This window comes from Metopolophium dirhodum, chromosome 1 (assembly GCF_019925205.1).
Source record: "Metopolophium dirhodum isolate CAU chromosome 1, ASM1992520v1, whole genome shotgun sequence".
Classification (NCBI taxonomy): Eukaryota; Metazoa; Arthropoda; class Insecta; order Hemiptera; family Aphididae; genus Metopolophium; species Metopolophium dirhodum.
Genome location: NC_083560.1, coordinates 11,245,633 through 11,258,225, shown reverse-complemented (window position 1 = coordinate 11,258,225; position 12,593 = coordinate 11,245,633).

The following is a 12,593-nucleotide window of genomic DNA, read 5'->3' as shown; positions in this document are numbered from 1 at the left end:
TGGCTGAAAAATATAAATCTTAACAAAATCTAACAAGGCATTCATTTTATTAACTAATTATATTACTATATATATTTATTTTATTCACTAATATTACCACCTACCTCCGGATTTGTATCGATTTATTATATTATTATTTTTATAGTTGTGTTATTTTTGTATACATTTCGTATGTACCTAAGACTGATGTTTTTTTACTTTAGGTACTTCGTTATAATATAATTAACTACCTACTCTCGATATAAAACAATTTATAATATTATAATTTATAACTAATAACACAATATATTATGTAAGTGTACTGTGTAGGTATTAGACACATATTGTGTTATATTTTAGTAAAGTTTATGAACCATGATTATATTAGTTATGAATTTATGATTGAATCATAATCATATTACATAAATTGTATAAATTCTATAATTTAATATTTATTATTGGTTTAATATACCTACATATTATATTAAATTATCAAATATTATATAATATACCAGGGTCGCAATTTAAGTATGTTTTAATAGTACACAGGTCGTAATTTACATAGTATATGATAGAGTTAGAGAATTAACGTAAAAAAATATCGATAAATTTACCAATAATGTGGTAAAAATGGTAATATAGCTATTGTTGAACCGTTTTTTATAGGTATAGGTATTATATTACTTAATATTAGTGATATTAACTCTCTTGATAATTATCTTTAAAAGTAATTTCTATGCATAGGCGGGAACCGTGGGGGGGGGGCTTGAAGGGAATAAGCCGCCCAGAAGTTCAAAGTACAGGTCTTAGCCCCCTGGCCCACAAAATTTAAAAGTGACTAAATATACCTACAAAAATTGTTATAATTATAAAATTCATATTTAATAAGTGAATTCAAAAATAAATTATAAAAAAATATTCTGTGATAAAAAGTAAATTAAATTCGTATGATCTTACTAACTTTATCATAATTACTTGGAACGATCGTAATTATGTTTTATTAATAGTAAGTAATAATACCATAGCTTGTTTATCAGTAAAGACCGGATTTATATTCTCTAAACAACCTTCAAATATTCTCATTATATTATCTTGAAAATTTAAAAAATATGCTAAAATATGCAAAAATAATCAATTAACATCATTATTTGCTTTAATACGCATTTTAAAATTTTTTTTTAACATTATTTTAATAGTGAGGTATTAATTAGGTATTTAAAGTTGTGTATTCAAATGGAATACTATTGCACTTTAGTAATAATTGGAAATGATAAAAAAAAAAATGAATTATTATAATCGCGCGTCATCGTCCCGGTTTCGATGAAATTACGTATTAATATGCTACGAGGGTAAGTATGTGACTTATACATTTTGTTCGAGTCTCCTCTTATGGATTTTCCGACTTTATTTGAACCCTTAAATCCACCATTGGTTATAATTCTAAATTAAAAATTAATAACTTAATAATTTCTTTTTGGAATACTTCTAAGATGTTAAAGATAAGGTAAGTACATAATTTTTTTTGTACTTAATTATGGTCAAATTATTTATTATGCTGAAATTGTTTGTTCAAATAAATAATTGCGAGCGGCTCTAATACAGTGGTACCTATAGGTGTATTGAGCATTTAATGCTCAGCCCCCCCCCCCCCCCCACAGTAATTTCACCGAATTTCCGCTTATGTTTCTATGGTGTAACGTGTTATTCTCCACCTTATTAAAATAAGTTATGATTGTAGTGTATGACAAAAACTATAGAGGCTAGGATATTCGAGAAAAATTTAAAAATCAAAAACATTTATTTACGATTTCGGAAGTTTTAGATAATAATCAACAATATATTATATTACCACCTAACACCACTTACACCAAAAACCAAAAACAATTTTACGCAAAAATTACAGTTTTCCTTAATTTTTTTTTTTTTTTGGTCCTCCTGGCACTTTTGGAGACCAAGATATAAGTAATTTCGACTTCCCCAATACAACAATACTAGATTCACTTTCTCACCGGAAAATATGAAAAGCGAAGCATTATTTCGACTACTTATCGTGTACACAAACACAAAAAATAAACATTTATTACGCAGAACGTCAATTTGATAATAGTTTCAATATATATAGGTCGATTCATTCTAATTTTTAAACTAACGATGCTAAAAGTGATCTGCTGATCGTAAATTTGTTATATAACTGCACGGCCGGGCCTAGTTTTTGCGGGGCCCCCGGACAAAATCATTTTCCATGTCTTTTTTTTATAAATAGGTACATATTATATTTGTTTATATTTTCCTGTTTTCATTACATATATTACATATATTATTATGCTTTCCCCTGCCCAGATATATTTAAATGTATTGCAGTGTAGTTAATAATTTTTATATATTTTTGACTCCACACTAGACTTCTCAGTGAGGCCTAGTGAATAGTGATGTCCATATTAAATCGAAATAAATAAATATTATTAGATATTTTATTCTATATAATTAAGATGATGTCAGCGCACTGTTTGTTTTCTTTCACTGACCTACGCGCAACATAGACGAAATGCATTTACGCAGTACCGTTTTTTTAATGTTTTGAGTAGTCATAAAGTAAAATATTAAATAACCCATCACTAAAATTACAGAGAATAATATTTTTGAAAGCATGACATATCGATTTGTCTAAATATTGTTTCGAAACAATTTATAACATTTTTTTTTTATTTTGTAAGTCGAATACAAAGTCAAATAATAATAAAATATTAAACCTTTATGTCAAACCCTCAAAAATATTATTTTTTTTTTTTTTTATTTAAATAAGGCTTCAACTCCTGAGGTTATTAGCCTGCCAAAAATATTATCTTCTATAATATAGCTTCTATAATATTTTACTCTAAGATTAATCAAAAATCATAAAAACAATGTTTGTATGTTACACGTGAGTAACAATTATTGCGTTGACATTATCGTAAGGGGATTCGATACCGTGATTTTCTGTTTTGGTCTAACACACGCGTGACATAGTATTTTAGACGTGTTTTTTGCAAAACATTCCAAAAATTGATTTATTGAAGCGATAAGAATTCTGAAAACAGATTTGAATTTGTCGTCAAGTCTACTTGAAATCGACTTTCCCACATCTTTGATATTATCCCCTAAAATTCCTAAAAATGTCATATTAAATAAGGTGGATAAGTGGATGTCGCTCTGCTGTACAGTAGGTTACAAGTGGGTCACTGTAATGGATAGTGTTAAATTTGAATTCAATTATATAATATCGTTGTATAAGGAAAACGATTCTGAGCGAAAACGGTCATTCAGCCTATGATATTACCAATTACATTTGATGATATTATTGTGAATAAAGTAATTTATATATAACCTATTTACGTGGAGCCTTGTTTTAAATTTTCAATCCTTAGCCAAAAAGTTAAACATTTTTAACTACAAAATAATTAATAAATTATAAATTTGATAAATATTGTCAAAATTTGAACTTTAAATGCTTATAAAAAAAATTCTGCCTATGTATTATTAATATTTTTCAACTGCTATTAGAACGATATATCAGGAGCCTTATATTAAATTTTCAAGCTTTTTTACCCAACAAATAAAATTTTATTGATATTTATTATTTATAGAAAAAAAAACTGACAATGTCCGTAAACAGCTCAAAAAGAGTCAAAATATTTTCAAAATTGTATGGTGTATAGAAAATGTTAATATAAACATTCAGTGTAATTTTCAAGTATCTACAGTCATTCGTTTTTCAATTACAATAAAATAAGAAAATTGTTACATAAGAAATCGAGTGAATATCAAATGTTGTAAAAATATAAATTTCAGACGCTCATAAAAATTTAATTTAAGTTTCTTGTAGACATTTTTTTTTTGATATAGGTAGACAAACTTATGAGTAATCTACTAAAATCTACACTTTTTGAAATAATGAGTGTTGTTTGATAATAGAATCACCCGGCATATATATTATATATACAATAACAATATATTTTATTTCGATCAAATTTAAAAATGGACTTTTTTCCGCCTGAAACTGGATTTCAGACCACTGTGCGACGGCGGCGACGGAAATATTACTCAGTAGTAATAATAATAATATTTCCGTCGCCACGATGATAATATTAGTAATAATAATATTATTTGATAAAATATTATGACCGCCGCGACCGTTGCGTAATATACTGCCGAAAATATAACTGAAAACAGGTTTACTTCCCGTCCAGCTAATTGTGTAGCTGTCGATTGTTAAGATAATAAATTAATATAAACAAAAAAAACGGATTTAATTTCTTTCAAAAATATTTCTCATCGCCATCGACCGGGGCAAAATAAGTTGACTACAAGCAGCGAATTTTCTATTGCAGTGAGCATTCTAAAATTCTATGTCTTATACCCTTATATTTCCATCGTATTTATAACCAATCGGAGAACTTGTATAGCACAATATTTTGAAATTCTGAGCAATATCTAATACAAATCGCAATAATATTATAATACTATGTCGGAACATTATTATTATTTATTTGATTGCGGGCCGCGGCAGTAGTAGATTATCATATTTTATCGTAGCACTTGTAGCAACACATCGGCGGTGGCTGGTTATTGCTGCGTCTATGCAGTGCAGGACGGTGCCAGCTCGTCCACATTCATGCAGTTAACGGTTTAAAGTCAATTGTGAAAATTGAGTGAATATAATAAAATTAATTAATGTGGATACATTATTAATATAACCATGAATCATGATCCTCATGAGAAAAAAAGTTAACCTGCTCCAACTTAGTAAATTTGAATATTTTTTTATTGAAATAATTACATTGGATAAATTGGAATTCTTTTAAAAGTAAATAACTTATATTGTGATATTACTATTTATTCATTTTATTTGAACATAAGGTGTGATTTTAGACTTTAGTAAATCTGAAGAACAACCAAATCTATTTATAGCTTCTTCAATATTAATATCTATATTCTTTTCACAACTTAAAAGAATAAGACTTTCAAGTCGTTCTTCACCCATTGTTGAGCGTAGTCTCGTCTTTCACTTTTATTTTTGTTAATAAAGTATAATATTCGTCAGTATGACAGACAAATATCGTAGTGTTCTTTCGTTCTATAACTAATTGCTACAAATCTTTCCAAAACTCTACACCTACTATAAATTATAACTAACGTTAATAGTTATCTTTCATCGATAATTTCTTCGAATTAATAAAAATAATATTTATATTCCATTCTTTACGCATACGGGTACCGGGCTTAACCTAATGTTGGCTGTTACTGTACGACTTACGCTGATACACATGTAGTTCATATAGAGCTGAACATTATATTTCTAATTGAATTACCAACTTTTAAAAATTCTTCAAACTAACTTTCCCAACCACAGGACACCCACCCACCCACCCATTAATATTTCTATGAATCACATGATTCAAATATACCTCCTTCGTGCCGCCACTGCCGTAGATTACACTGATGAGTGGTGCCAGTGCCCAGTGGTGGCGACGTCTGGTGCACGCGAATAATATTATGCGATGCAAGTATACGTTCGTACGCACAAGCGCGTTGCGCGGATTTTCAGCATCGGTCGGGTCGTTCGGGACGGGGGGACGGGGGGAGGAACTCGTCGGCGTCATAAGACATAGTGGGTAGACGACCGCGGCCCGTTGTTTGCGCGCCGTACTCGGATGTCGGGCGCGCATTGAAGTCGGCGGAGGCGGCGGCGCGCGTTGAAGTCGACGGCAGCTTCTACTATAACGTGCTACTGCGGATACGGGCGTGCGCGGTGAACACGCCGGGCCCGCGTGCGTGTGTCGTCGTTATCTGCCTCACCGCGGACGAATAAAGCCCGATTCACACTAGTACGACACGACCAGTCTTGTTAAGAATACTTTTCGAATGTATTCAGAATACGTATTTAAATACAGTTTACTCCCGATTATCCGTGGAACAGGGTGGCAGGACATCCACGGATAAACGAATTCCGCGGATAATCCGCAAAATTAAATTTTATAATAAAAACTAAATTGGAAATTGAAATTGAAAATTATTATCACATATTAATTATTTAAAAAAGATACACGTGTATGTACAATGAATGTATGTACATGTATAATGAAAAATTAATAAAAATTATAAATCATTTATGTGCAAAAAAATCAGTGTACATTCGAGGGTCTAGTATTAAAGGAACATAATGTTACGTCCCAACCGACGTCGATATATATACATCAACGCAGAAATAAAATACGTGATGTACTAGGTATGATGAATGTTTATTAACGTAGCACAAAATTACAATTTTATAATATATGGTTACGACTCTTTAAGATAGAATTTAAACTGTGAGTGGTGTTACGACCTGACTCTGAATGTCCCTAACCGTCTGAAGAGCTCTTGTCCTGGGCTTCTATATATTATATGATTGTGTCCTTTGGAGTGGGTGGTCGTAGTAATGGCTAAGCTCGGTCATAAGACAGAGTTCGGGTCTCGTATTTGGTATGCTGGTCGACTCGTATCCTGCGTATGGGTGTTGGCTTTCCAGAAAAGATACGTGTGACGACACCTTCTATAGTTTAATTGTTTTCTCTACGGTTTTGCAACGACCTCCGCATGTTATACTATACTAATTGCCTTATTAGTTATAGTGTCAAATAATATTAGAGACGTGCGGCGCGCTGTACATAGTTAATATATGACTACTTAATACGTGGGTACGTAACGATAACATAATGTGTATTAATAAAAGTACATGCACGTGTATTAATATTAAATAATCGTATTTTACGTCGTTATCGAGTTATCGGCTATGACAAATTCACAACCCAATTAAACCTATAATGATTTATAATGGAAAGATACATTACGTATATATTTTTTTGTATACATATAGGTATGTAGACGATTCTGTGGAAGACAGCGGATAATCGAGAGTAAACTGTACTTGGTGTAATTTGTATTTAAAATACGTATTCAAATACTTTCTTTTAAAAGTATTCAAAATACTTACAGAAATACTTTATTTTAAAATCAATAAATTAATAATTAATAATCAATTCAATGACTAGTCGACTATAACCACTACTTACTACCCACGCCATGAAGTACTATTATTGAATAGTTTCTTTAATCAAGCAAACCAAACCCTCTTAAGTATCCCTCCATCTATAGTGCTTAATGTAAATAAGATTGTAATACAGATTGTAGGTACAAATTAAAATAAATATGAAATAAAAAAGTTCAATAACATTAATACCAATATCTTATATTCAAATTATAAACTACTACCACAGTACCTCCCATTAAATAAGAAAAAAGACTATTTAAAGATTCAAGATAAATGCCAATCCAACCAGTGGATTAAATAACATTTAAAATAGTACATTCCGAATTATTAGTAATTGGAGTTTGGACTTTGGAGTAGACCACGAGAATGAAAAAAAGTATTTAGTATTCTAGAATAAAAATACAAATAAAAAGTATTTTTTAAGTATTTAAAATACATTGGTCAAAAAGTATTTGATAAGTATTTGAAATACAAAAAAATTATTTAAATACAAGTATTCGAATACTTAACAAGACTGGACATGACACGTCACGTCACGTCACGGCACGATACGAAAAAAAAAAATAAACATAGTTTGTAACGGTGTAATTCACATATAGTAAGGACCGACCACAACAGACACGGACCGTACCGACAAAACATCCTGGCCAAGAATGTTTTGTCGTGTCGTTTCGCTGCCTGTCCATGTCTGTCGGTACAATGTGAATACAAAAACAATATCTGTCCGACGATATTCGTCAATTTATGTCACTTTGATTTCGAATGCCACAGCGCGTACAACATACTTACAAGTTTTTAATTACAATTTTTTAAAAACTATGGATTTAGAAATGCTTATTGAGTTAGTTAGAGACAGGAAATGTCTACACCATATAAGTGAAAAAAATTATAGTGACCACCTACTCAAAGAAAATGTATGGAGAGAAATTGCCAACACATTAAAACAACCAGGTCAATAAATTATTTTTAATAATATTAACAATAGTATACATTTTAGATTCTGAGCAGATCGATGAATGTATAATGTATAGGTATTGATGTGTGTTTTTTATTTTTTGTGTCCGTGTACACAATATACTTATACTAAGTAGTCAAAATAAGGTGCTTCGAACTTCAGTGTCTTTTCTGATGAGAAAGTGAATCTAGTTAGTCCTTCGGAGAGTTCAAAATTTAAAATTTTTAATAGTTTTTAAAATGTCGGAAAAACCAAAAAAAAATTAGGAAAAACGGGAATTTTCAGCTAGTAGTATAGACGTATAGTATTATAGTACTATAGCCTTCCTCGATCCAACAAATTTTCAAAGTATTTTGATTTGTTTTGAACTGTTTATGGACATTTTCAGTTTCCAATTTTTTTAGTATTTTTTTTTATGAATGTTTATACAATTTAATTTGTCGAGTAAAAAACTTAAAAATGTAATACGAGGCTCCAAACATTTTTTTTTTTTATTATATTATTAGATAGAACAGTCCGCGGCGTCAGAGGCCATTGGACGTATTACATTAAGATACATTTAAAAAATTATAATTTACAATTACATTTGTGCATTAGAGAGAATATACATAGATATAAAAGATATTATATAAAATGACTTATATTGTACCTATATTTTATATTTTCTTCAATAGTTGGGTTTCTGCAAGGAACCGAGTGAGTTTGAGGATTTTGATGGGTTCTGGATTAAGTATTTCTGCTAGGTGATCTGACATTTGGTACTTTTCTCTTTCCGTTTTGTAGATTCTGCATTCGGTGAAAATGTGTTTGACTGTGAGGGGGACCCCACAGCATGTACACATAGTAACTTCAAACATTGTTAGAATTTAATACAAGATTCCTCATAACTTTGTCTACCTTTATCAAAAAAAAAAATGTCTACAAGCAAATCAAATTAAATTTTTATGAGTGTTTGAAATTAATAATTTTACAAGGTGGAACGTCTCCTGCGGCGGCAGCATTCGGTATAATATATCGAGGGCAATAATAAAAGTCTCGTTGCAATACGGCCGTGTCACAGTACATTGGTATTATAAAATATTATTATTATTTATTTAATATTTATATACATTATTACATTATTATTATACATTTATACCTATATATAATTTTGCAGACCGTACCTAACTATTTATACACTATTTATTTTTAACATATATTATTGTTATGCTTTTAAAAAAGGTAAATTACAAAAATTGTATACTGTTGTATAATAACTTATACAACATTTATATCTTGAGGATCTACCCTATGTGGAAAATCTAGTTACATATCTACTCATAACCTCATGAACACATCGTGTATCTATAAATGTTAAATATGCATACAAGTGTAGATATAGCTATTTAAATACCTTAACTAAATATAACTAAACTAACCAATATGAGCACCGAAAAGTATACACGAAAAGTTGATATTTATTTAAGATTCTGAGTGGAGTGGGTTTATTTTTCAATGTTTTTTATTTTGTCTGTAAACATTTTTTCTAGAATAAAATATATTTCTTCGGTTTCGACATCTTCAGCATGGAAAAGTGAGATAGTTGGTACTTTTGAAAGGCAAAAATTCTTAAATCGCAGTAGTTTTCAAACGCACGGGAGAAAAAACAGAGATTTTTTATGCAAAACTAGTTTTCGACATTTTCAGTTTCCAATTTTTTTTAGTTTTTTTTTCTATGAATGTCAATGAAGTTTTATTTGTTGGGAACAAAGCTTGAAAATTTGATACAAAGCTCTTAATAAATTATTACAATGATGTTTGAAAAATATTAAAAATTATAGTCTAAATATAAGATTCAAAAATGTAATACAAGATTCCTTATAAGGTTATCTACCTTTATCAAAAAAAAATGTCTATATAAAAAAGTGAAATTTTTACAACATTGAATATTCACTTGATTGCTCATGTAGCGATTTTCTTATTTTGTTGTAATTCAAAAATGAATAACCGCAGAAACTTGATATTTATGTCATATATGTTTATTTTATCAATAACTATACTAGATAAAATTGTATATGTTTATTGTTGACTTGTTTTGAGCTGTGTACGGATTTCAAATATTCATAACATTAAGTTTTTTTTTTCTATAAACATCAATAAAATTTTATTTTTTAGGTCAAAAAGCGTCAAATTTTAATAAAAAGCTCCTGATATATTGCTTAAATAGAAGTTGAAAAATATTAAAAAACATAGGCATAATTTTTTTTTTTATAAGCATTTAAAGTTTAAATTTTGACAAAATTTATCAAATTTAAAATGTAATAATAATTTTGTAGTTAAAAATTTATAAAGTGTTCAACTTTAATAGCTAAGGATTGAAAATTTAAAACAAGGCTCCACGTAAATAGGTTATATATAAATTAGTTTATTCACAATAATATCATCAAAATATATACTTGATAATATCATAGGCTGACTAACCGTTTTCGCTCAGAATCGTTTTTCTTATACAATGATATTATATCATTAAATTCAAATTTAATACCATCCATTAAACAGTAACCTTCTTGTAACCTAGTACCTACTGTACAGCAGAGCGACATCCACTTAACCACCTTTTTTTTGTAAAGATAGACAACTTATATAAGATTTAAAAAGAAAAACTTTTATGATTTTTAACTCAAAATAATTCGCACATTTTAGTAATTTTTACGCCTTTTGTCAAAATTGTAACTATAAATGCTTATAAAAAAAATTGTAATTATGTATTTTTAATATTTTTCCACTGTCATTGTAACAATCTATTATGAGTTATGACTTAGAAGCATTGTATTAAATTGTCCAGCTTTTTTACCCAACAAATAAAATTTTATTGACATTTATAGGGAAAAAACCAAAAAAATTAGAAATTGAAAATGCCCGTAAGCAGTTCAAAACAAATCAAAATGTTTTGAAAATGTTATAGTGTATAGAAAATGTGAATATAAAAAACCAGTAGAAATTCATAAAATTTTTTATTTTTAGATCTAAGAATTGGAAATGTAGCATAAGGTTCATCATAATCATATTTTACTACCTTTATCAAAAAACAAGTGTCTACCACAAAATCAAACTAAATTTTCATTAGCGTTTAGAGTTAAATCGTAAATATATTTATATAATTGGATATTTGATCGATTGCTCATTTAGCGATTTTCTTATTTTGTAAATTACGAACATTTTCAATTTTCAATTTTTATAGTTTTTTTTGTAAATAAATGTAAATACAATTTTATTCGTTGAGTCAAAAAGCTTGAATATTTAATACAAGGTTTCTGAAATATTGTTACGTCAGTTGAAAAAAATTTTATTTAATTTTCAACTTCAATATCTTTTTCTATGGGAAAGTAAATTCCGAGTAATTTTCAAAACAGCCTTGAAAAAAAAATGAAATAAGGAAAAACTGGAATTTTACCCAAAATCGGTTTTTGACAAAATCGATTTTGGTTTATGTTTTAACTCTTACCAGAAGCAAAAATACATGACATTTTCACTAAATGTTTATATGCACCATAAAACTTTTGAAATATTGCGACTCTTTTTGAGTTAATAGGAAAAAGGAACATTTTAGTTTTATTTGTTTTTTTTTAATTAGTGGAAATAAAAAAAAAGTTCAGCGTAAATCCACAATAATTTTTTATGAACTTCTGAAGTTAAAATCTTGACAAAATTCATTAAAATAACGAAAATTGTCCAATTATTTTGAGTTAGAAATTCTTGAAAAATGTTCTTTTTATATCTTATGTTTAAAAATTCAATACACGATTTCCTTTAGGTTTTTCTACATTTAATATATAAAATAACTTTACCGGAAAGTCAAATTAAATTTTTTTTTTTTATTGGTCATGAAATTGTACAAATTTCTGCTCCGACTACTATGGTCTTTAGCATAACATTATAAACATAAATACATTACATTTATAATGAAAAAAAGATAAAAGAAAAAAAAGATACAAAAACAGTTTTAAATTAGTTTTTTTGATAATTTGTACCTACATTACAAATATTGGCTGAAGTGGCTTAAATAATTTAATTGTTTTAAGGAATTCAATAGTGTCGGTTTCGTCGTCTGGATTTGGACTTAGACTTGTTCCAATTTAAATTTAATTTTTAAGAGAGTTTGAAGTAAGACAATGGATATTCACCCGTAATTTAACAAATTCTTATACAACGATTTTCTTATTTTGTCGTTATTCAATAATAAATAATCATTGGTACTTGAAATTTACACCGAATGTTTTTATTATTATCATTTACTATACTTGATAAAATCTTGAATCGTTTTGAGTTTTTTACTGACAATTTTAATTTTCAATTTGTTTTTGTCGTTATTCTATATTTTCTATCAATAAAATGTTATTCGTTTGGTAAAAAGCTTGAAAATTATACAAGGATCCTTATATTTTGTTACAACTGACAATTATCAATAAGGTATTTTGTAATTAGAAAAAATACAAATTGCTCAATTTGTATAGCTAAGAATTGAAATTTTAAGACAAAGATTTTCATAAATAGTTCATACTGTAAACAAAAAATCAAAAAAATGTATATAGGTACACAGTTATTTTTAAT